General features: G+C 43.5%; 1 pseudogene; it reads left to right on the top strand.

Moving 5' to 3' along the window:
• Nucleotides 1-494: 494 nt before the first annotated feature.
• Nucleotides 495-614, top strand: LOC115029919 (small nucleolar RNA SNORA17; annotated as a pseudogene).
• The last annotated feature ends 5,784 nt before the right edge of the window (nt 615-6,398 follow it).

Genomic DNA, 6,398 nt, shown 5'->3' with positions numbered 1-6,398 from the left:
TGGGTGCTGGAAAACAAGCTCAGGCCTTCCACAGCTAATGCTTCTAGCCACCAAATCATCTCTGTGTCAACCCCATGACTAGCTTTTGATGTGGGTACTTAAGATCTGAACTCAAGTCATCTCCTCTGTCATCTCACTCTTGTGTTGCTATTCTGCCAATGTCTCATAAAGCTGAATGTGGTGGAAAATATCTGTAAACCTGATACTTGGGAGGTAGAAGCAGAAAAATCAGAAGTTCAAGGTTATTCTGGGGATAGCTTGGGTCTGTCTCAAACAAACAAAAATGCTCAGATTGTTGATTATGATGTTCCAACACACACACATACTCACACACACACTCAAACACCCACACACATACACTCTCTCTCTCTCTCTCTCTCTCTCTCTCTCTCTCTCTCACACACACACACACACACACACACACACACACACACACACACACACATGTTGTGTCTAGCAGAGGTTAAATGGCAGCCTTCCAAAGATCAACTCACCCTGTGCCTAGAGACATTGCGGGTGTGGCTACTGTGTCAGTTGTTCATCAGTAGGTGGCAGAGAGGGTTATGTCTATGCTCAGTGTCCTGACCTGTGAACATCTGACATTCTCAGAAAAAAGCAAGCTTGAGAGGACTGCCAGCTTGGCATCATTCAGGCCCCAAAAGAGCTCCCAGGGGGGGGAGTAAGCCAGAGACTAGAAAAGCTGTAATTTTAATTTAAGGATATAAACCTTTAATGTTCCTGTTAGTTCCCAAATGATTTAGTTATTAAGACCTACTTAGTTTATTAGTAAGCTGGAGGCCTGGGATGGGCAGATATTCATCTATCTATAGGTTATATCTATTAAAGCCTCTAAACTTTCAATTTCTCAGCCATGTGATCCTTTGCCTTCAAACTGAGTCTCACTCTGGCTTGTTTTGCTTCATGCATGTCCTCATAGTGACCAGCTCATCACAACTCCTCCTGGTCCTTCTGCCTCACGGCCATCTCTTGGTCTTTCCATGTGGTCTCTCTACTACTTCTTCTCATGGTCCTTCTTCTTCTCCCCTCTCTCTGAGACCCCTAGCTGTGATCCAAAATCCAACTCTGCACAGTCATAGGATGAATCAGCTCTTTATTAACCAATCAGAGATAAATGGGGGACTTTTTTTTTAATACAACATTGATACAGGAGATGGTTCAATATTCATGACAAAGCTGGTGTCCTTACTATAACCAGATCTCTTGGCACAGAAATCAGCATCTGAATATACAGTGCACCAAATCAACCCCCAACAAAGAACCCTGACTGGGACCCAGGCAGGAGTGAGCCAGACAGAGGCCAACAGTCCATCTGTGGGGCCACTAGGGTGGGCCAGGTGAGATGCAAGCCCTAGATGATCACTAGACTGGTGGTACCATGGATCCTGACAAGGGATGATCACCAGTCAGGTGCCAGGCAGGCCTTGGGGCTCAGACCTTGCCTTAGATGACCCATATCTGGTGCCATAATGCACGAGCACGTCATAGCACTCCTGAAACCACTCTTAAAAAAATAAAAGATTTATTTATTCTATGTATGTGAGTACATTGTGGTTCTCCTCAGACAAACCAGAAGAGGGCATCAGATTCTATTACAGATGGTTGTAAGCCATCTTGTGGTTGCTGGAAATTGAACTCAGGACCTCTGGAAGAGCAGCCAGTGCTCTTAACTGTTGAGCCATCACTCCAGCCCTTGAAACCATTCTTGGGATGACTCCTGACCTCAGGCACCACTAAAGATTGTAAGTGACAGAAAAATAGAAGAGAAAGAGAAACAAAAGGATGTAGGCACAATGAAAAGATTCAGAAGTGGAGACTCAAGGGTAGTGAGGAACAGCATGATGTGAGTTAGTGATGCCACCTGGGACCATGGTGGGGTCCTGGCCTGTGCTGTCCCTGGAGGCCACATCTGGGTCTGTGGCCCTGAAGCAGCAGGGGTCTGTTACTACCAAATGCCAGGCAGATGTCCTTGATCTGGGCTTCCAGCCAGGGACATGTTGATGTCTGAGGACTGTGCAGAACTGGCCCCACCCCTCACCTGGGCATCGTGAGAGAGCTGGCCCTGGGAGCAGGAGAGCAGGAGAGCGGGAGAGCTGCCCGTAACCAGCTGCAGTACTCAGGAGACAGCCCTCACCCCTGCACGTTGTAGGAGTTGTGGGTGAGTTTGCCCCAAGGGTATAAGCATTTGGGAGAGCTAGCCCTGCCACTCATCTCCTGTGCAACTGCATTGACAAGGGAGAGATACCCTTCTTCCCTCACCTATAGGAGATGGGAGATCTGGCCCTGGATCATGAGAGAAGGAGAGCCGGCCCTATCCCTCATCTGTTGCAGGACTCAGGAGAGTGGTCCTTGCACCTGCCTGGCAGTATAGTAGAGATGACCCTGGGTGTGGGGGTTGCCAGTAAGCTGGCCCCAAGATCATGAGCATGGAAGAGCTGGCCTTGCCTCTCATCTGCTGAAGAGTGGGAGTGGCAACAGCAAGAGAAAGATGCCTTCCCTTCTTTTTGCCAAATTAACAAAATTAAAGATGAAAAGGGAGACATCATAATAGGCATTGAGGAAATCCAGAAAACCATAGGAACATGCTCTAAAAGTCTATACCCTAAAAACTGAAAATCCTAAATGAAATGTGTAAACGTCTTATTATATATGACCTACCAAGGCTAAATCAAGATCAGATAAGTAACTTAAACAGACTCATAAACAGACTCATAACCATTAATGAATTTGAAGCAGTAAATAAAAGTCTGCCTCCCTGCACACACCCCCAAAGCCCAAAACCAGATATATGACTTTAGCACAGAATTTTACCAGAGTTTCAAAGAAGAATTAATGCTAATACTACTCAAATTATGCCACAAAATAGAAACAGAAGGAACATTGTCTAATTCTTTTTATGAGGCCACAAAAATCATGACTGGCCCAACAAAAGAAGATTACTGTAGGGCTGGAGAGATGGCTGAGTGGTTAAGAGCACCAACTGTTCTTCTGAAGGTCATGAGTTCAAATCCCAGCAACCACATGATGGCTCACAAACATCTGTAATGAGGTCTGAAGCCCTCCTCTGGAGTGTCTGAAGACACCTACAGTGTACTTACATATAATAAATAAATAAATCATTTTAAAAAAAGATATGAAAAAAGAAAATTACTGTAGATAATTTCCCTTATGAACACAGATGCAAACGTTCTCAATCAAATACTTGCAAACCAAATCCAATAACACATCCAAAAGATTATTGACTATGATTAAGTAGGCTTCACCCCAGAAATGCAGGGATGGTTCTACATACATAAATTGATAAATGTGATTCACTATATAAACAGACTGAAAGACAAAAGCCACAAGGTTTCTGCGTCATTAGATGCAGAAAAGGCCTTTGACAAAATCCAACATCACTTCATGATAAAAGTCCTGCAGAGACTGGGGATGCAAGAGGCATACCTCAACATAATGAAGATTATTTACAGCAAGCCTATCCCAACGTCAAATTAAGTGGAAAGAAACTCAAAGTATTCCATTAAACTTAGGAAGAAGAAAATGAAAACTACTTAAAATAGTACTTTAAGTCTTAGCTAGAATGGTAAGAAAACTGAAAGAAAGGGGATACAAATGGGAAAGGAAGAAGTCAAAATACCTCTATTTACAGATGATAAAATTGTATATACAGATGGCCCTACAAACTCCACCATGACACCTCTACAGTTAATAAACACTTTCAGCAAGGTAAGAAGATACAAATTAACACACAAACCATTAGTACTCCTCCTGTATATGAATGACAAATGAACTGAAAAAGAAACCAGGGAAATAATACTTGTCACAATAGCAAAAAAAAAAAAAAAAAAAAAAAAAAAAAAAAAAAAAATCTGTGGAAACTCTAACCAACCAAGTACAAGACTTACATAGAGAAAAGCACCTGGGCAGCTGGGGCGCAGGGTCTGCTGACACTCGCCAGCTGCCCACAACACCCGCCACAGGATCTTAAGACTTCTGGTGAGTGGAGCACAGCTTCTGCTCCAATCCAATTGCGCGGGACCTGAGACTGCATTAGTTAGGGAAGCAGAAACCGGCCTGAGTAGGACCACAGGCCTCATCCAGCTGGATCAGCGCAGGGGTAGTGGGAGCGCAGGGTTGCCTGACACCCGCCAGCTACCCACGACCCCCGCCGCAGGATTTTGGGACTGCTGGTGAGTGGAACACAGCTTCAGCTCCAATCCAATTGCGCGGGACCTGAGACTGCATTAGTTAGGGAAGCAGAAACTGGCCTGAGTAGGGCCACAGGCCTCACCCGGCCGGATCAGTGCCAGGGTAGCGGGAGCACAGGGTTGCCTGACACCCGCCAGCTACCCACGACCCCCGCCGCAGGATTTTGGGACTGCTGGTGAGTGGAACACAGCTTCTGCTCCAGTCCAATCACGCGGGACCTGAGACTGCTCTGGTTGGGGAGAGAAAAATCCGGCCTACATAGGGCCACAACCCTCTTCCGGTCAGAAAAGCACCTGGGCAGCTGGGGCACAGGGTCAGCTGACACTCACCAGCTACCCACGACCACCGCCGCAGGATTTAGAGACTGCTGGTGAGTGGAACACAGCTTCTGCTCCAATCTTTAAATAGTGACAACGATAACAACTAACCCCAGAGATTACCAAATGGCGAAAGGTAAACGTAATAATCTTACTAACAGAAACCAAGACCACTCACCATCATCAGAACCCAGCACCCCCACTTCGCCCAGTCCAGGGCACCCCAACACACCGGAAAAGCTAGACACGGATTTAAAAGCATATCTCCTGATGATGATAGAGGACTTCAAGAAGGACTTTAATAACACACTTAAAGAAATGCAGGAGAACACTGCTAAAAAGGCAGAAGACAATAAAGAGGAAGCACAAAAATCCCTTAAAGAATTGCAGGAGAACACTGCTAAAGAGTTACAAATCCTTAAAGAAAAACATGATAACATAATCAAACAGGTAGAAGTCCTTACAGAAAAACAGGAAAACACATCCAAACAGATGATGGAAATGAACAAAACCATACTAGACCTAAAAAGGGAAGTAGACACAATAAAGAACCCAAAATGAGGCAACACTGGAGATAGAAACCCTAGGAAAGAAATCTGGAACCATAGATACGAGCATCAGCAACAGAATACAAGAGATGGAAGAGAGAATCTCAGGTGCAGAAGATTCCATAGAGAACATCGGCACAACAATCAAGGAAAATGTAAAATGCAAAAAGATCCTAACTCAAAACATCCAAGAAATACAGGACATAATGAGAAGACCAAACCTACGGATAATAGGAGTGGATGAGAATGAAGATTTTCAACTCAAAGGACCAGCAAACATCTTCAACAAAATTATAGAAGAAAACTTCCCAAATATAAAGAAAGAGATGCCCATGAACATACAAGAAGCCTACAGAACTCCAAATAGACTGGACCAGAAAAGAAATACCTCCCGACACATAATAATCAGAGCAACAAATGCTCTAAATAAAGATAGAATACTAAAAGCAGTAAGAGAAAAAGGCCAAGTAACATATAAAGGCAAGCCTATCAGAATTACACCAGACTTTTCACCAGAGACTATGAAAGCCAGAAGATCCTGGACAGATGTTATACAGACACTAAAAGAACACAAATTCCAGCCCAGGCTACTATACCCAGCCAAACTCTCAATTAACATAGATGGAGAAACCAAAGTATTCCACGACAAAACCAAATTCACACATTATCTCTCCACGAATCCAGCCCTTCAAAGGATAATAACAGAAAAAAAACCAATACAAGGACAGGAACCATGCCCTAGAAACAACAAGAAGGTAATCCCTCAACAAACCTAAAAGAAGACAGCCACAAGAACAAAATGCCAACTTTAACATCAAAAATAACAGGAAACAACAATTATTTTTCCTTAATATCTCTCAATATCAATGGACTCAACTCCCCGATAAAAAGACATAGACTAACAAACTGGCTACACAAACAAGACCCAACATTTTGCTGCTTACAGGAAACTCATCTCAGAGAAAAGGATAGACACTACCTCAGAATGAAAGGCTGGAAAACAATTTTCCAAGCAAATGGCATGAAGAAACAAGCTGGAGTAGCCATTCTAATATCTGATAAGATTGACTTCCAACCCAAAGTCATTAAAAAAGACAGGGAGGGACACTTCATACTCATCAAAGGTAAAATCCTCCAAGAGGAACTATCAATCCTGAATATCTATGCTCCAAATACAAAGGCAGCCACATTCATTAAAGAAACTTTAGTAAAGCTCAAAGCACACATTGCACCTCATACAATAATAGTGGGAGACTTCAAAACACCACTTTCACCAATGGACAGATCATGGAAACAGAAACTAAAC

The sequence above is a fragment of the Mus caroli genome, unplaced genomic scaffold (genome assembly GCF_978045245.1).
Source record: "Mus caroli unplaced genomic scaffold, Mus_caroli_1 scaffold_19, whole genome shotgun sequence".
Taxonomy (NCBI): Eukaryota; Metazoa; Chordata; class Mammalia; order Rodentia; family Muridae; genus Mus; species Mus caroli.
Note: the sequence above shows the minus strand (reverse complement) of the source record. Positions and strands in the feature narration are given on the sequence as shown.